This window comes from Haliotis rufescens, unplaced genomic scaffold (genome assembly GCF_023055435.1).
Source record: "Haliotis rufescens isolate VD_foot unplaced genomic scaffold, xgHalRufe1.0.p SCAF_6, whole genome shotgun sequence".
Taxonomy (NCBI): domain Eukaryota; kingdom Metazoa; phylum Mollusca; class Gastropoda; order Lepetellida; family Haliotidae; genus Haliotis; species Haliotis rufescens.
In genome coordinates this window covers 25,027,971-25,048,945 of record NW_025964334.1, presented here as the reverse complement: position 1 = coordinate 25,048,945, position 20,975 = coordinate 25,027,971, and the positions used below count along the sequence as shown (strand labels likewise).

The window sequence follows — 20,975 nt, the reverse complement described above, 5'->3', positions numbered from 1 at the left end:
ACCAATTAATTTCAACATTAACAAAATATAAGATCACAGCTGATGGTACTATCGCGTATGTATTACTGTATTTTTAGAGTCTATAGTCAATGAAGCGTACGTAAACATTCTTTCAAGAGGCGGCTGCAAATGCTGGAATTCATCGTATGCTAAAATAGACTTGATGGCATGTGTGCAACACATTTCACTTTAAACCAAGAGATGAAAACACATTTTGAACAAACTGGCATTCATTTACCCATAAGCCTCATCATCTGAAATACCCGTGAAGATCCGGGTCATAATTGATCTTGGGGGCACGGTTGGCCCAGTCGTCTAAGGCGCCGCGATTCGCTGTGCAGAGTTGCGTCCCTTGGGCACGCCAGAAACCTATTATAGTGGGTTCGAATCCCGGTTCGACCCGATTATGTTTCTAGGTTTGTCAGCACCATACACGTGCTCGTGGGTTTCACCGAAGTGGTAAACGTCTGAGACCTGCGTCACTTCGTGCTTTCCTCCCACATTAAGCTGACACGCCGTGATATAACTGGATATACTGTTAAAACGGCGTTAAACCAAACTCACTCACTCACCATAATTGATCTTCAGCAACCAATGTTTGTTTTATAAAAGGCGAGAACAGGATCGGGTGGTCAAGCTCGCTGATTTGGATGACGCATGTCACAGAATCGATGCTTATGATGTCAATCACTGGGTTGTCTGCCCCATATTCAATTATCAACAGGTCACTATCATGCAACTGGAATAGTTCTGAGTGCGGCGTTAAACAACAAAAATAATCCAAAATTATCACCGACAAAGACTCAAGCGGAGAATGTACTTTTGTATATACAATGTAGATATGTTGCGACGTATGTTTCATATGAAATTTCCGGGCATCGAATACTCAATATAACTCCCGTATCACAGAATGTTTCCCCTGTGAAGATCCGGGTTAGAATTGGTCACCAGCAATCCATGCTTGTCGTAAGAGGCGACAAACGGGATGGTGTGTACCCGTCCAGACTTATGCCGATTATATAGTGCTAGCTCACTGAGATACCATGCCGCAGTTTAACATGTACCCCACTCAGACACAGTATACTGACTCCGAGCCGACCGGTCCTTGTTTTAGCCCCTTAATGCCGAGCGTTAGGCTGGGTAACAACAAGTTCCATCTTTTAACGTCTTTTGGTATTGGGATCAGATAACCGACCTTCCCCTCCCCAGACGGACGCTCATCACGTATCTACAGATGTGGTCTCATAGATACCAGTCGCGTGGGATCCGCCATGCATGTCCTCCCAGACGTGTGCAGAAACACACACACCAATGAGATGTGTAATGTCTGACGTGGTGGCCCAAGTATGTGAATCATCTAAAGTCCACGTGAGAATTAACTGTTGTTACTGAAAAAGAAATCTCATCTGTTTTCAAAGTATTACGTGTTAATGAAATCATGTTTTTTGTACAATGGCTACCGTATTTTTGTTTCCTATCGGTATGGAAAACAGTAACACTGTCTCAGAGACAAAGACATGCCAAACTGATAAACTAAATAGACTAGACAACAGAACAGTTTATCCGACAAATGATTCTCCTTTAACACATTGTTAAAAGTAGGAAATGCGTGGTAATAAAGGAACATAATCGCAACCCCCTCTTCCCTCCCCCCTCCAATATATAAATAAATAATAAAAAATAATAATATAAAAATATAATAAAAATAAATAAATGTACAACACCCCAAAACACTCAATACAATTAAGTGAATCAAAACTACAAAAAGAAGAAGAACAACAAAACATTACAAAACTCCAAATTCCCCAACAACGAGAAACTCCTAACATCGATGATATTGTCTTCGTCTCAACAGTATAGTTACAGGCAGGTGTAGTGAAGGCACTGTCAAGAGTTTGAAAGCGCACGTTCTGCGCGTGCAATAGCTCCAACACAAATGGACATCAGCGTTGTTAGGTGGAGGATGGTAGACACAGGACGCCACTGCGTTATTTGTGCAGGAAACAGGCACTGTTAGCTTATGACGCTGACCGAAGTACATTGCCGACATATCGGAAACGGGATATGACGCTCCATACTTCGCTGTAAAATGTGGGAGATGTGTTCGACAATGACTCAATGACTGTTTGTGTGCGAGGATTTCTTCTACAAGACTTGTGGACCTCCTTCTAAACAGATTCGGATTTCAACTTGAAAGGTACTTTTTTTTCTTGAAATGTTATCACACTGGCGAACAAAGGGTCCTTTTTCCCCTATTCGAAAACCATACATTCGACTGTGATCAATGTCCATCTGTCAGTGAAAGTCCCCAATAAGTACCATCGTTTGTTAGATTAACGAAATAATGACTTAATGACAGACGTATATTTTAGTTTAGGTCTCCTGTCCAATGTACACTTTTATGTATGAGGATATAGCAGACTATGGTAAAGTACATAAAATATTAACTGTTAGTTTGTCAAAACCTTGACATTAGAGTGAGTGAGTGAGTATGGTTTTGTGCAGCTTTTAGCAATATTCCAGCTATAACGCAGGGGACACTAGAAATTGGCTCCACACATTGTACCCATGTTAGGTATCGAACCGGGTCTTGGGCGTCTTAACCATTAAGCTACCCCCCTTGACTTTAGAAACAAATGCTGTGTTAAGTAATATATCTTCTCATTTGTGAGTAGCTGTTTAACCTGACTATTCAAATATGTCACGAAATATCAAAATACATATTTGTGTAGTTCATATGATGTGCTACTCAACTTTTGAAAGGGATAACCAAAGTGCCCCCCCTCCCTTTTGAAAACCAAATGTAGTATTTTATAGGCAGTTTTATCTGAGAAAGGATTTTTGATATTTTGGACCCCTCCCTTTCACAAATACTGGATCTGCCCTTGATATATGCACTTAACATATAAGAATCAGTTTTGTGTCTCATTGACAGATACTAATATCCCTGTCAAAAGTGGAGTAGTATACATAATCAACTAAAGAAAGGGGACAGCAGTGTAGGGTAGACTCTAGATTATAGACCATCAGAATCAGTTTTGAAAATATGGAATTTTCTGTTCTCATGACCATAAAGGTTCATGACTGAAGAGGGGCGGTCGGTAGCTTCATGGTTAAAGCGTTCGCTCATCACGCCGAAGACCCGGGTTCGATTCCCGACATGGGTAGAATGTGTGAAACCCATTTCTAGTGTCCCCTGCCGTGATATTGCTGGAATATTGATAAAAGCGGCGTAAAACCATACTCACTCACTCACTCATGACTGAAGATTAAATTATCTTTGATAAAAGGAGACTACGGTCAAGCAAATTGATGTCTCAAGCAATTTGAATCAAATTTTTAATAAAACAACTTTGTTAGTATCCAGCTCAACTTTTATGATGGAGCTTAATCGAACAGTCAGTTGTTAACTTAAATACCAAAAGACATTGTCTAAGCACAATACATGGCACTAGTTGTAAACATTAAACCTAGCTAGGAAATGGGCACAAAACCATGAAGCAGTCATCTGTTGAAGCGACACTTTGAGAGGGCACGGTTGGCCTAGTCTAAGGCGCCGCAATTCACAGTTCAGAGTTGTGTCCCTTGGCCATGCTAGAAACCTATGATAGAGTGTTTGAATCCTGGTTTGCCCTGACTATGTTTCTAGGTTTGTCACAACCATACCCATACCAATGGTAAACATGTGAGACCTGCATCACTGAGGGCTTCCCTCCCACTGGATACATCAGGACTGTTTAAAGCACTGTTAAACAATACTCACTCACTCACTCACTCACTCACTCATAATTGCGACTTCCTTAATTTTGAAGTTGCTGTGGTGCTGTTTGAAATCTTGTGTATCTGTCTCCGCTTCAGTGACTAAAATGGACACAGTTTTGTCATTGCTTACACCAGAGGCCATATATGGTCTCTGCTTACACCCTTGTTCTACAAAAGAATGGTGGTGCAAGGTTTTAACCATTGGTGCTGATCTGATTTTGGTTGTCCATATCAATATGAATTCAGCTACATTGTATCAGATGTGTTCTTCTGGAGTGAAGGATATGACTCAGGAAGGATGAAGCTTGTGGGTGGGGCAGTAGCTGGAAGTAAGTTGTGGCCTCAATATTTGGTTCACTTCATGACATCATCCATGATTTTGTGGAGATAATTGAAGACGCCTCCTTTTCTAAGCTCACCTAAACTGAGCTCACCTAAACTAAGCTCACCTAAACTGAGCTCACCTCCTCCACTAGAGACATATAGAAACAGTCCATCACATATACCGTATTTGCCGTAATAAACACTAGGCGCTTATTAAAAACATACATAACAAGTTAATTTTGTTGTAAGAGATTGAAGTTGTAATGTGTTTTTTGTAATAGCTACTGGGCAATTATAAACCCCTTCTACACTGCTGTGTTTTCTGTAAACAATCTGTAGTATGCAATATGTCGATATATATATAATTCATACAGATATAATTCAAACCTTATAGTCCGTTATACTATGTATATATAGTTTGTTTTATGATAAACAATACCCAAGCATGATTTAATTTTTTCTAAATTTTGCTTCCTGTGTCTATCTATATTCACAAAGTAAATCTGGAAAAAGTCCTCAATCTTTTGAATTGCTCTGAAGTAGTTTCTTGTTTTTTGAATCCCTGAAATTACAAGAAGGTTATCTTTGTGACTGTGGGTACAATTTAAAAAAATGGAATTAATTTTGTAATTATTTTTTTTTGTATCACATTGTGTCAAATCTTGTTAAAAGGTAATTCCAAGAGTTTACTTTACTTTAATTTGATGAGACATTGATAAAACACCTATTTGTCCTATTATACACATCAACTGGCCCGAGGGGCGGTCGGGTAGCCTAGTGGTTAAAGCGTTAAAGCGACCTGGGTTCGATTCCTGACATGGGTACAATGTGTGAAGCCCATTTCTGGTGTCCCCCACACTCACTCACTCACTCACTCACTCACTAACTCACTCATGTATAATGTCGTCTTATGAAAACAATGTGTCTGCATTGGTCCCTTTTGTTCCTGGTAATAAAGATATTTATGGCAGCACCTGCCTTGTTCCAGCAGCTTATTCCTAACGCTCTCTCTAAGTGTTATTACTCACTCACTCTCACTCACTCACTCACTCACTCACTCACTCACTCACTCACTCACTCACTCACTCATCTGCATTGGTCCCTATTGTTCCTGGTAATAAAGATATTTATGGCAGCACCTGCCTTGTTCCAGCAGCTTATTCCTAAAGCTCTCTCTAAGTGTTATTACTCACTCACTCTCACTCACTCACTCACTCACTCACTCACTCACTCATCTGCATTGGTCCCTATTGTTCCTGGTAATAAAGATATTTATGGCAGCACCTGCCTTGTTCCAGCAGCTTATTCCTAAAGCTCTCTCTAAGTGTTATTACTCACTCACTCTCACTCACTCACCCACTCACTCACTCACTCACTCACTCACTCATCTGCATTGGTCCCTATTGTTCCTGGTAATAAAGATATTTATGGCAGCACCTGCCTTGTTCCAGCAGCTTATTCCTAAAGCTCTCTCTAAGTGTTATTACTCACTCACTCTCACTCACTCACTCACTCACTCACTTACTCACTCACTCGTCTGCATTGGTCCCTTTTGTTCCTGGTAATAAAGATATTTATGGCAGCACCTGCCTTGTTCCAGCAGCTTATTCCTAACGCTCTCTCTAAGTGTTATTACGTAACACAACAGCACCAGTCAGACACCACCATGCGTATCATTCCAAGCAGCTGCATAACACCCAACTCATCTTTCTAGTCTCACTATGAAGGTAATCTTAGTAAATACAATTGCCATGGCAACAGTTTGGGCAAGTACTTGAACTAGGGGACAGAGTAAGGGGATCTAGCTAGACCTAGTTAGGGTACATTCCAGGTTGATGCTCATGAAAATATGATATCATGTGATGTGGGGACATGCTGCGGCTAATGGATACAGTGCTGATCAGAAATAAGTGACATTATCTGAGTGTTCTGCAATGTCAGTTGTGCAGTGTTTTTCCGTGGGGTTGTCGTCCAGGGAAATGATGCATTTCTGTTCATTCACATTTTTAATTTTTTTTTGTGAGTTGTTTAACGAAGCACTTAACAATATTCCATCTGTATGACGTCAGTCTGTAAATAACTGAGTCTGGACCAGACAATCCAGTGGATGACGTCATGAGCATCAACCTACGCATTTGGGATACGATGACATTCATCAACCAAGTTAGCGAGGCTGACCACCCAATTCAAATAGCTTCTTACGACAAGTATGGGTTACTGAAGACCAATTCTAGCTCACATGTTCATTTATGAAAGAATAGAAGTGATAGCATCTGCTTTGGTTTTTCTTACAACATATAACATGTCAAACATTATTTTAAAAGAACCATAGTACCTCATGCTTGTCTGAAGTGCAGGCTCAAATGGGGATTGGGTGGACATAATGTGTGACCTACCTGATTGTGTTTCATTGTCAAACTAAAATAAAGATCAGAGCCCCGTTCCACAAAGCATTCTTAGTGCTTCGACTTTGGTAAGCCAAGGCTGAAGTAGGGTAGTTACGATCACCTTAGCGCTAAGATAGCTTGGTGGAACGGGCTCTGGGTGTTGTTGTACAAATCGATCTTAGTGCTAAGGCGATCGTAACTCCCATACCTTAACACAGACTTACGACAGTCGTAGCGCTAAGGTTGTTTTGTACAACGGCACCCTAGTGATTATTTTGTGCGTCACCATGATGACATGGAAGTTGTTGATGCTGTCCGCTACTGGAAGGTCTGCCCTGACCAACATTTACCCCTGAAATTTAAAATATTTTAAAACGATTTTGGTTGAGTTTTTTTTTAGTATATAATGAAAATTAGATTAGAGAATCTTTTTGCTTCCTGAAACTAACAAATTCTAGACTTGCCACAGTAGTAGACTTTGGGAGATTTCGGCTATTTTTGTTTCAGAGACTGTATGAGAGACTAGGCCTACAGAGACTCAGTTATGTTTATCACAGCAGGGTGACACCAGATATACATCATACCCATATGGGGAGTAAAACCCAGGTTTTTGGAATGACGAACCAACACCTCAACCACTAGGCTACCCCACTGCAACCTTATGACAAAGCCTTATTACACAAATAGATGAGAGATTGAGTGGTCTAAGCTGATCAAATGACCTCTTGAACCCCCTTGCTTTACTGCACACTTACAAAAGTCCAAGCACTTTGCGTCAGTGTTAAGTCTGCATCACAGTTGCTTTGTTTGTTATTTAATGCCACCCTCTGTAATATTCCAATGAAACAATGTTGGCCTGTAAATTATCAAACCTGGACCTGGAAATCCAATGATTGATTTTATGGGCAAAGTCTCTTCCCATCAACCAAGTCACTAAGCCAGCCCACCAATCCATTTTGTCGCCTCGTACAACCAGCATAGATGGTATGCTGGAATCCCTAAAGACACCGACACAATCATGTTTATGTTCATACTGTTGCAGGGGCAGTGGGGTAGCCTAGTTGTTAAAGCGTTCGCTCATCACGCCAAAGGCCTGGGTTCAATTCCCCATTGGTACAATGTGTGAAGCCCATTTCTGATGTCCCCCGCCATGATTTTGCTTGAATATCGCTAAAAGCGGCATAAAACCACACTCACTCACTCACTCACTCATACTGTTGCAGCAACAAAGATGCTACCTGTAGTTGAATATACACTACTCACTAAAAGTTAGGGGCTACCTGATTGTTTGATATTACTATAGACCATCTCCGTAGCCTAGTGGTAAAGCATCTGCCCCAAGAGTGGAAAGTCTGGAGTTAGATCCCCGGCCACATCATACCAAAAGACCTTAAAATATGGTACTTGTTGTTGCCCTGGCTGGCACTCAGCATAAACAAGGACTTGTCGGTGTGGGGGCAGTAAACTGTGTCTTAGTGGGGTATCCATGTTAAACTGCGGCATGGTATCTCAATGGGCTAGCACTATAAAATTTGCTTCAGTCTGGACTAGTACAAGCAGACAACACAAACACACACACGTGCATGCACGTCGCTGTATAAGTGCAATAATCTTGGACACAAGGTTAACCCCATTTCACCTCACCTCACCTCACCTCACCATATTACTTTAGCTAGTCTGTCATGCCATGACGTTCTTTCATGATACAATTTTTTTTATTTTGTTTTATATATTTTATTTCACCTTTTCCCTGTTACATGAGGAGGATGGCCATCCAGGGTAATGGTCACCCTCACATTCTGAAGACAATGTTGATCCAATTTTTTTAATAGTTAATCTGTCATGGCATTTTTTATGTTTAATAGTTAATCTGTCATGTCATGACAGATACACCATAGTAATGTGAAAGAATCGGGTGATCCTTAACGTATTGTGAGTAGTATGTAGTTGAGAGGTAGTTATTTTTTCTGAGATCTGTATGCAGCTTGACATTCTTTTACAACCACTACCATTGTACAGGAAGAACTGCCAAATAGTTTGTGTGTGTAGCGTAGATATTGCGTGAGCCTACTATCATATTACGTACTGCATGCAAGGTAAGCCATTTTGTCTTGTCACTGCATATAGTCATCTTCTGTGTTTGAATTGATGAAACCTAAACTAAAAAGATCACTTGCACACTTTGTAATGGAACCAAGTCCTATTTCCACATATGAGAGGTCACGTAATGGGGATCCACGCAGTTGTAGCGGAACATCAAGTCAAGATGTATTGTTTCACAATACCACCCACCTCAAAGAAAAAAAGATGTTTTAAATTCTTCTTGCATTTAGATACCTTTGACATTAACAAAACTGGTCTGGTTTGGCAGGCTACTGCCAATTTCCATCCTGGAGTCTTGCATTGTGATCAGTCTGCCAGAGGTATCAAATCTACATTAGACTGTAATTTTTCTGATACCTGCATTAGCATGAGAAAAAATTATATTCAGAATTATTTGTATCGCTCACTGATCATAATTCTTTAACATTGGTAAATAATATGTTGCAGTTTGTACACTTTGTGCAGGCAGTGTGGCAATATATATCAGGTGGAAAACTTGCTGAATATAAATACTTTGGCGCTTCTCTGTCACATTCCATGATGTCATGTGTACCGTGTCACGATGTTCAGACTTCCCTTCTGTAGAACTTTAGGATGTTGTGATGGTGGTGAGTACTTCAGAACAAAACATTACAAAGGTCGCTTGATGTTCTCTAGATATGTCAGTTTGAATAATGCTCACAGGATCTCCGCCTTCTGGATTTTATAGGCTGTCAGTGGAGTGGTTGAAGTATTATGGTGAAAAGTATGGTTTGGGTAAACATATATACAGATTAAAACCGATCTTCTCTGATCCCTGAATTTGCCATTCAACCTAGTGAAAATATTAGTCAACTGAATGTTAGTCTACGTTCAATACATCTGAACCAAAAACACATTAGGTTTATCTTTTAATTGTCTCTTTCAAAGAGGCATTCAAACCAACTCACTCACTCACTCTAATTGTCTCTGTAGTGTTATATTAGCTGCCCACGTGTCTTGAACTGTAGTTATTCGTTTGTTTGTTTGTTGTTTAACGCTGTTCTCAGCAATATCCAAGCTACATATCTTAGTCTGACAAGATAGACACAATCTTAGTCTGACCAGACTAAGATTGTGGCCAACTTATCTTAGTCTGACCAGACAATCAAGTGATTGATGTTGTGAGCAACGATCCATGTTGTCGGGATACCGTGGCACGCAGTCAACCAAGTTGCAGAGTCCGACCACTTGATTCATTAATTCACCTCACCTCACCTCACCTCACCTCACCTCACCTCACTTAATTATGACCTTACAAATTAAAATTTGATCACACTGGAAATATGTTTTGTGGCCAGTCCATTATTCAGCAGAACGGTAACTATGTGGTGGGCATGGCCCGTGGAGCTGACCTGGGAACTGGAGTAATAGGATTCTACATGAGTTGGAGTGACTGTCAGATTACACTAACTCCTGGTATAATTATATCACATATAACGAATAGTTCAATATGTGGCCATTTCAAGCATGGCATGATCTAGCTATATAAAACATGTCCCAGTGCAACCTATTATTGAAAAATGCAACATTATATTTATGTCTACTTGCACCAAGTGCATGTAAAAAAAATAATTCAAATTTGTGTCTGACTAGCCCTTACTTGTCCACACAGCGTCGCTCTTTGAACACACTCAATACCTCTTAGCTTTATTTACTATACTACATCACTAATTCCTGTGTTACGTGTAATTTGTCATGCTTTCTTGGGCTTGACGTCATCAAATAGTCTAACATCTAGTCTCTGAAATGAATATATAGTACAGAAAAAAACAGTCGTTCGGTTATCTTAATAAAAATATAATGAAAGGGAGCCCAGTGACTCTCCTGATACTGCAGTAATCTAGACTTGCCAAACATTATAGACTTGCATGGGCTGTATTTGATATATATTTGTATCAGGGTCTGTAAGACAGACTAGTCATCAAACTGTGGGTACTTTAAGTGAAGTTCTGTGCACATGTTCCTATGTTTTACAGCAATACTATATTTATTTATGTAAAATCAAGACAGTCATTAGTGATCTCAGATTGTATGTATACAGACTAGTTTATGTGTAATAGTGAATATTATCCTACCCTATTTTTTATCCCGGGGATGAAATTCTCTAGTGTCAGGATTTGAAGTGAATTTGAACCTATACCAGTGTGGCACTAAAGTAGGATACTATACTCTAGAGTAAAACTTATAATATAGGGATAATATTTAGGTAGGATATAATCCTTGCTTACATATGCACTGATGTTTCAACTTTGATAAATTTACGAGGCCAAGGTGCAACCTGGTTGTCTGGTGCCATTAGGCTTCATGTCAACATGCACCTGGTGCAATTTAAATCAAGTTCCTAAGTCGAGCCCTGAAAAGTCACATTTCTCAATCCCCCCCAGTAGTAATTATGGAAAAGAAAACAAATTAAAAAAAGTTTCTGAGAAATATCCTCTGAGGACATGAAAAGTTATTACAACCATTGAAATAGGATGTAAGCAGATGGTTGACAAGTCATTGAAGTAAATAATCAACTCAATAAAACAACAAATTTGTTTGTTTAAGTTAACTAGCTTTCCTTGTCAGATGTTTGATGTGGGAATAGATTGATGTATTTCCAAGGAGTTTGTGATGTAGGGGAGGTGTTCTTACATGAATAGCCTGCCCTTTACGACAAGGTGTAAGCGGAGACATATCTCAGAGGACTTAGTGGGCCATTCATCACCATAGACATAGGACCATCTCTTGACTTGCTAAATAAACTTGTCTCTAAAAACAGCCTCTCCAATTGCCAAGTGTAGGGTACAGCATTCAGCCCGCATCAGTGTTGTAGTTTGTCTGTTTTCTGTTGAGAGTTAACAGAAAGCTAAGCTTTGTTTTATTTTGGGTGTTCAGAAGAGCATAGCTCAACAGAATCTGGCTTGAGAGGCAAGCCGTCAGGTGGTACGTTGTCAGACAATGACATATTGCACACTCTCAGTACACTGGTAGGCAAGTGTGGTGTGTATTCCCCTGTATACCACGCCAGTGCAATAGAGTAGCTACGGAAACAGGTTATTATAGATGCTCTATCACTGTCTTCCAACAGCAAACTCCACACACCAGCTGGTCTGGTAATAGAAAACCAGGAATTATTCCGAAAAGGTAGGCATTTGTTTGTATTTTACAAATGTTGGTGTATATTTTTGTCCGGTGCTGAAACAGCACGAGGATTGTTGGTTGCGGGTTCACAAACTGTGCTGAGAAAGCTATAAAGACTGGCAATAGTGATAAAACTATATTGAGTTTCTGGCCTGCTTTTTTTCTGTTTGTATTTATTTTACAGAGATTTGCCTGACTTTTCTTGCACTTTATTTTCTTCAAACTGTGGGTTAGGGAAGAATTTATGAATTGAAGAAGCAGCTGAAGTAAGAGTATTGGTTATCAGGAGTTCCAGTGCCTAAGACTTGGTATTTGTATTCCAGAAGCACCAGTGGTGTACAGAGGGAGTCAGCAGAACTGATTGTCTTCACAGGTAGGATGTTCTCACAATATCACATAGGAAGGATGTGTGGATATATTTTTTATATCACTGATGTTTTATTGTTTTTTTTAAAGAGATTCTTTAAAGCTTTCAATGGTAGGTTGTTCTTGCAAATATGACATAGGAGTGATATGAGGATATGTGTTATATATATATATCACTGACAGTTTTTGTTTTTCATTGAACTTTGTTTAAGCTTCATCCAGGTAGATTGTTCTGACAAATATACCATAGGAATGAATTGTGGATATATTGTATATAACATTGATTGTTATTGTTTTTTATGGAAAATTATTTTAGTTCTTAAATGATTGATATTTATTTAAACTGCCAAGGTTGGATTTCATTTGCAGTATGAAAACACTGAGCCTGTGTCTGATATTATTATTATTGTTATTGTTGTTATTATTATGATTATGAATTATTTTGAATTATAATGTCAGTTTCTGTACTTTGTCTTGAAACTCGATATTAATGGATGAGTGATATGTTATAGCCAGTTATCACAGTTATACAGTTAACCTTGTTGATAGCAGACAAAATGATGTATATAAGATGATGTAAACAGTCATATCTCGTAGATTAGATTATGTTCAGAAATAAGACATTTTTGATAAATAAATCTATTTGACATATATTTCTAAAGCTTATGAGTTATTGTGACAGGTCACAAAATAGAAAAGCTGAGATTGTTAATATGCCTTCTGTTTCCTGATACTTTGACATTTCTAAAAATATTACTGCACTTGACAAATTGAGTGCCACAAGCACTTGCATAAGTTCAAAGGCAAAGAGGTGCTTTTGAGGACGACATCAACAGGGAGAGACTCATATCTAGACTAATGTGTTTTTGTAGAATGTTGTCTTATAACAGTCTATATGGCAAATTGCCAAAGTAGTTTTTGTGTAAAAAATATACAAAGGTTTAGTAATAGTGAAATGACTTGCAGTTTACCTGACCCTACCCAAATCTGAGTATTTCTGAATATTATGACTCTTTCTGAGTTCATTGGTGACCCTCTTCTAAATAGAATATGGGCGGTCGGGTAGCCTAGTGGTTAAAGTGGTCGCTCATCATGCCGAAGACCCTGGTTCGAATCCCGACATGGGTACAATGTGTGAAGCCCTTTCAGATGTCCCCTGCCTGGAATATTGCAAAAAGTGGCGTAAAACCATACTCACTCACTAAATAGAATATAAATTATCATATCGCATAGTGTATATCATCATATTCCAAAGTATATATCATCATGGCCCATTGTGTATATCATCATATCCCATAGTGTATATCATCATGGCTCATTGTGTATATCATCATAATGCATAGTGTATAGCATGATATCCTATAGTGTATATCATCATATCGCATAATGTATATCATCATATATCAAAGGTATATATCATCATATCCCATTGTGTATGTCATCATATCCCATAGTGTATATCATCATGGCTCATTGTGTATATCATCATAATGCATAGTGTATAGCATGATATCCTATAGTGTATATCATCATATCGCATAATGTATATCATCATATCTCAAAGGTATATATCATCATATCCCATAGTGTATATCATCCTATCCCATGGTGTATATCATCATATCCCATTGTGTATGTCATCATATCCCATAGTGTTTATCATCATATCCCACAGTGTATATCATCTTATCCCATAGATTTGAGCTGTAACTTACTTAGAAGTAATGTAACATAGCTTATTATCAAACTGTTACTACAACTGAAATATGTTAAGAAAATTAAACTCTGTCTCTTGTCTTTTTGACAGTCGCCAGCTTAATTCTTTTACCAATTTCCTGTAATAATCTTGTCAGTGCCATGATAATTAAATATGTCAACTTAAATTCTGCACGATAGTTCACTTTTCATCGTAAATGACGATTGTCTGCAAGTCACTTCTATTTAGCGGTATATTTTACTGTCTGGGGTGGGAAAAGATTTTGTGTCTACCACACTGACCCTGATATTGACCTTTTTATCAGTCAGGAAAAACACTCTGTAAATTTTTATAGTTCTTTGTACTTTTATTGCCAAAATGCAAAATAAGTGAATTATTATCAAAATATTTTATTATCAAGTTATTTTTGTGGTTATTTACAGTTAAATATAACTAAAGTGGTGGGCAAAAGTAGGTATACACTTTGAATTAGATTTGACCTAAAATTACAAATGTTATCAAAATGTTACTAGGCTGAAAAAAGTTGCCAAAACACTGCAAACGTAAAAGTCCAAAACACAACTATGATACCCATATCAAATACATCACCATGAAATAAATTTTAGCCACCCTCATTACTTGGGTATATACTTTCTTTTTCCAGCAGTTTATAAAACAATATTGGCATCACTTGTGGTAGTATATCAAGATTAAAATGTTATAAGCTGTTATTTGTTTTCGGTGTATGAAAATCACAAAGGTCAATTGGATAATTGTCCTGCTTATTTCCGCTTATGGTTTAAATAGTTCAGGATGTAGGTTTAATTAACACTGAATAACTTGGTCATTTCCTAAATGGAATAATGCGTAGTGGGTTCTATGTGAGAACTTGGGATATTCACCTACTTTGGTTTTTGACATGTTTTGATAGATTATGTGAAAAAACATGAGATTGATCTCAGAATTTTATTTTTTTTCAACAATTGTGAAATTTTGGGTCATAAACCAGAAATTACATGTTAATTTTTTACATCTTTTTCATTGTTTAATTTGAAAAAAAAAAGGTTCCACAAGTTACCTTTACAGTAATGGCTGATAATTATTGACTCGAGAAGAAAGAAAGGATGGTAAGGTTTCATCTGCAATCACAGAATTTGTATTTTTTTCTTTTTTAAAATTAAATAAGTAAGCCTAGAAGAAATATAGTACAACTTATAATAATTCAGTAATGAATAGGAATTCAGTACCAGCAGGGCAGTAAACGATCTCCACTTCTCTGTAATCTGGTTATCTTGACATTGGTTAAAAAATATTATCTAACCTTCAGCTCTACATTGCCATTTGATAGAGAATGTCAGGATGTAATGTATTTCATGTATCAGTATCATATCAATATGACATGTCTGTAAATCAAATCAAATGCAGCAAATTATGCACCATCCGGAGATAGCACGCCCAGTTTAGCGGAACATCACAATAAATAGCTCAAGCTGGGCCTGATACCTAAGGGAGAACTGAAGCGAGGTTCACATCTTCGCAGCATCCAGGTCAGGTTTCTCTGGTCTAGAACACTGTTCAAACAAACTGGAAGATTGGCATTCATCTTCAGGTGAATGTACAGATGATTACAGATGACGATGAAACCTGTCCTCCTCTCACTCCTGGAAGCTGGGAGGTATTCTTGGGGGAAACCCTAGGGGCTTCTACAGCCAGGAACACAAGACATGCTTGTTAAATGGTAAAGAAAGTGGAAGTATTTGATAGGCATTGAGAAGGTGGAAAAACTAGAAACACATGGAACTTTTTTATGAATGATGACTTCTTTATTGTCTAACATTTCATGGCTATATTTCTTGCAGTGAAAAAAAATGAAACAATGATGTACCTTTTTTCCTTGCCTGATGTAGGGGCAAAAAGTAGGGTTTTTTCCACCAGATAATGTGAGCAAAAAGTCCTTTTTTTCATCAGATGAAGGGGCAAAAACAGTTTCTTTTCACCAAGTAGACTTGTCAAAAGTAGACTTGTTTTCACGAGATGAAGGAGCAAAAAGTAAACTTTTTAACCTGATGTTTCTGAAGAGTGTAATTGTTAACTGCTAGATTGATAAACATAAAAATTGGGTTAACAGACAATGTGGCTTTTAATGTCTTGATTGAAACTTGGCAGGGCTGCCAAGTCACAGAACCGTACAGACGTTTTTGTGTAATAAACCTTACAATGTTAATTTTTATTGAATACATGATGAATATCTATGAACTGAACTATGAAGAACTTTTGGATCTACAGCCACACCCTGCTGACTGAACATGCTGAAAGTTTATGTCATTATCATTATTCATTCGATAGGCCTATAAGGCCCAATGCTTCACATTGCCAGGGGTCTTGCCAATAATTGACCACCCCTGAACAATAGCAACTGGCCTGGGTTTCAATCAGGGCCTTACTCCTGACACATGGCCCATCATTCTTATAGGTATTGGGGAACGTGACCCACAGACCACATCTACAGCAATAGGAGGCTCTGGGTATAAAAGTTGTCTAAAGGATACCTGGATATAGCACAGTACCTTGTGTCAGATTAAGGGTTTCATTAAGGCACCACATGGTATAAGATATAGTATAACCTTGCAGGCACAACAATGCTGAATCAATGCTGAATCAATGCTGAATCAATGCTAAATCAATGCTAAATCAATGCTGAATCAATGTTGAATCAATGTTGAATCAATGTTGTTTCAATGTGAAATGACATTGATTTTTCGTTGAATTTGAAAGTTTAACTGACGTGGACGTTGAATCAATATCAAATAACAATGTGGGAACAATGTTGAATTTTGGTTGAATATTGGTTGAATATTGGTTACTGATAGATACAACTATATAGGATGATCTAATCGGGTCAAATAGACTCCTTGTCATGTGCCTGCTAGGAAGGTATAAAGGACCATAATGTTTTAATTACATGTGTATGGTGTAAATGACCATAAGGAAAGAGGTATATACATAAGTTATTTGTTTGTTTGTTTGTTGTTTAATGTCACACTCAGCAATATTCTTGCTATATGACGGCGGTCTGTAAATAATCGAGTCTGGACCAGACAATCCAGTGATTGACCTCATGAGCATTGATCCATGCAATTGGGATACGATGACATGCATTAACAAAGTCAGCGAGCCTGACCACCCGATCCCATTAGTCGCCTCTTACGACACGCATAGTCGCCTTTTACGTCAAGCATGGGTTGCTGGAGACCTATTCAGAGGTATGATATATATACAAATTGTATTGTATTAACTGGTCTTTACTGTGCCCACATTTGACATGATAGATCTTCCTTCCAGATGCTTCTGAAGCTTGTTCCTCCCAGAGATGTGTTGGAAGTTGAGGATTGTAGATGTTTATTTTGGGATGAAAGACTTGTGAGCGTAAGAGTATGTAAAGGCATGTTGATAATGTAGACATGGCTGTTTGAAGGACTTACTTGCTTTCAATTGTAAAAACCTACCTTACATGTAAATTACATGGTTTTATGGGGCCAGACCAAATTGTATCTTTGTTCTGTGGATAAGTTTGAATCCAATCATTTAAAAAGCTACAATTAATTTTTGCAGAAGCCTGTGATCATGTGATCATCCCAGATTTGGCCCGACACATTTAAAAAAAACTTAGTTTATGAATCTGGTGACTCCAAAACATTGAAATGTAAAAAATAACAATTAAAAAATGAAAAGCTGTGGGGTTTTCTATTCCAACGACCAGATATATGTGAAATGTTAAAACTAATTTACCGTCTTTAGCAATGATATTACATTAATTAAAATGCTTTCATTGAAACCTATTGAAAATTTATCTCAAGAACATCAAAACACAATGAATTATGACAAATTGTGAGAGGAAATTAAAAATATATATTTGAAATTGGAATTGTAAAGTATTTTGTTCCCACCCACCGACATGAATGTTTGTCATCATTCTAGTGCTTGTGGGGGCGGTCGGGTAGCCTAGTGGTAAAGCGTTCGCTCGTCACGCCAAAGACCCAGGTTCGATTCCCGACATGGGTACAATGTGTGAAGCCCATTTCTGGTGTCCCCCGCCGTGATATTACTGGAATATTGCTAAAAGCGGCGTAAAACCAAACTCACTCACTCTAGTGCTTGTGGGTTTCACCAAAGTGGTGAACATCTAGGCTTGCTAACACTTTTATGAAACTTGACTACTATTCTTAGCAGTGTTCAAAGCCAAACTCACTCAGAGACTATGGATAACTTTTCCATAAATTGCATAAGACAGCAGTGAATGGGTACCTGGTAGGATGAGATGGTTATGTGACTAACCTAAAGACTATAAACAGAATGACAATATTGAATTAAAATGGGCTTATTTCAAACCCCTTTTTTTTTTTTTACGAAAATAAAAACAATTACCAATTAACAGGTATTTTCAAAAATACAAACTGAATTCAAATGTCAATAACTGTACATTCACCAGTTTCCTTCATGATGTATTTTCCTCCCATTCCAGCCAAACCTTTGTTTATTGTCCCTATTGCCTATAAATCCCCACAAATTGTCTGTACGATGTTTATCCTAAATGTTTAACTTCCTTTTCTCAGAAAGATGGGTGTTTAGCTCTGACGTACAGTGTTCACATTACCATAAAGCTTGGTTGTTGGTTGGTTTGTTGTTTAACGCCACACTCAGCAATATTCCAGCTATATGACGGCGGGCATAAAGCTTGGTAATGTTCCCTGTATGGAAGACATTGCTAGATAGGGGTACCACTTCACTAGTATTAACTCACTGCTCCGTTGGTATTAGTACCAGTTCACAATTATGCCTTCTACATTTATGTTTGTCTGCTAGCCCATGACTACTACCGATAAATTGTGCTGAGGACAAGTAGAAATCCAGTGATGGTAGTCCTCATTGACTAGTAGCATTTGAGGGCTATTATTCAGAACCAGGGTGTTGTTGTAGCTCTAAGGCGATCATAACTCCCATACCTTAACATAGACTTACGACAGACGTAGTGCTAAGGTTGTTTTGTACAATGGCGCTAAATTCTCAAGGCTTCAGGGGGCGGTTGGGTAGCCCAGTGGTTAAAGCGTTCGCTCGTCACGCCGAAGACCTGGGTTCGATTCCCAACAGGGGTACAATGTGTGAAGCCCATTCTGGTGTCCTCTGCTGTGATATTGCTGGAATATTGCTAAAAGCGGCGTAAAACCATACTCACTCACTCACTCAAGGCTTCAGTTTTGCTACAAATTAGAACTGAATAAAACTGAAAGAAAAGGTAAACATTGAAAACATTTTTGTGTCATTCTAGCAGTACTAGCTTCAAACTCTGAGGAGTGGTGAAATATGGTTTCCACTCGTCCTCTGGACTAGTCTTTAAATAACTCAAATTCTCTAAGGCTCTATTTTAGAAGTCTGAATATAGTGACATAAAACAGACAACATTTTGGCAGTTTATGAAGTTTACCACCTTTTCCTGTTCCATGATATTTCACCACTAATTATTCTCATCTGTGCTTCAACCTGTACTACACACATGACATGATCTCACGGCAATATGGCCGCCAGTTGTCAGCCATATCTATTAGGGCACCTAACCAAAGCCACATGGACAGGAAGTGAAACAAGTCTCATATCCCAAGTCCATATGGGTGTAGTGGCGCTGTGTTTTTTCCGTTATCTTTTGTCTGGTCATGCTTTCTGTATCTCCCTCATCAAAGAGTTACTGCGTGCATTACCACCTGCGTCAAATGTGGATGGCCAGCTAGACTATCAACCTCAGGAAGCCATGTTGCTCCTTTTCTCAGTGTGGGATTATTAACTTGAGGGTGAATCTTTGGAGCAGTGTCAGGTATTTCCTATAAGCAGGAAGATGTGTGTTATGAGCAGCTGAATATTGCATTACTGAAAATACTTACTGAAAATACTTACCGAAAATAGGTTGGTTTTGCTTAGCATCCATGGCATAACAATATGGTGTTTCATATTTTCATTTTCTGTGTAAGGAGTGGCCTTTTTTATTCCTGAGGGCCTAGGTTTTGTTTTATTTTTAAAAAAATGCCACATCATAATTTTGTATGAAAAAACAATTCAGCCTTCACCTGCTTGAAAAGAAATAGTCTGAGTCTCAGTAAAAAATCTCGAACTCAATGTGGCCAAAGTCTGAATCTTTCGTGAGCAAAGCCACAATCTTTGATTATTAATAAATGCTTTAGTATACTATTATTTTTATTTTTCTATTTTGAAATCACCTACATCTCTACAGTTATTATGTTTTAGTGAAATGTGAGAAACTCTTAACATTCATTCTTGAATTGAAATGTGACTGGAAAAGAAAATATCTCAGTTCTCTTTTATGAAGAAAAAAACCCTTCCACCTTTTAAAGTGAAAAAAACAACAGCACAACTCCACTCCCAAAACCCTAAGGACAGGCCAATCTGTGTTATATTTGTTTCATGAATAAGCTGTAGGTAAAATGGTCTTATGGGTAAGTGGAGATCAAGTGAAAGTTTCAAGTTTGAAATTTCAGAATTGAATATATTTTTTGAAAATGTCTGTTGCCTTTAGTTTCATTTTCCTAACATACTAATAAAAGTTAACAAAAGTACAATTGAAAACAGCTATGACATTAGCTTTCATTTACCTAACAAAAATATATTTATCAAAGTAAGAAAGGAGATATATAAAAAAGCGAGCAAATTTGAAGTACCTGGCATGATAACAGAGCTCCAGATAAGCTGCGTATCTGCGTGAAATACGCATCAGAAATGCAGAAATACACAGTAAAATATAATCCAAGTGTATCAAATACACAAAGAACATTACAGATACACTAAAAAAAATAAAACTTGTGCGTATCATCAAAATATTGTGAAGTAACCCTGCGTATTCGATAAGCAAATCCGCAACTTATTTTGAAATTATAAACGGGCATTCCGTCAACCTTACCAAACTCCACGATGACAGTTACATCATGATCATTTGCCATCATACTTTCTAGTGGAAGTATCGTGGTATTTTTGAGTCCTATAAAGCTCTCGAACCCACGGGACAACAGTTTGCAGGGACTAGATGAATAGTGTTTTTAAATATTTAACTTAAATACCCACATGTGTAAAAACTAGTGGGTAACAGAAATTTGAATACGCGATAGAATTACTGATACCCAATGATTTTA

General features: G+C 38.0%; 1 protein-coding gene across 3 annotated transcripts in view; it reads left to right on the top strand.

The window, feature by feature from the left end:
* The first annotated feature begins 1,466 nt into the window (after positions 1-1,466).
* The window catches only part of LOC124111428 (CD151 antigen-like), a 64,991-nt gene continuing 45,482 nt past the window's right edge, over positions 1,467-20,975 (top strand). Inside the window, exons 1-2 of one of the 3 annotated variants that reach the window (XM_046471127.2) lie at positions 1,467-2,197; positions 12,044-12,093. The gene's annotated coding sequence lies outside the window, so the exon portion shown is untranslated. Of the gene's footprint in view, positions 2,198-8,544; positions 8,570-11,503; positions 11,724-12,043; positions 12,094-20,975 lie in introns of those variants that run through there. The other 2 variants (XM_046471129.2, XM_046471128.2) reach the window with 2 other exon arrangements.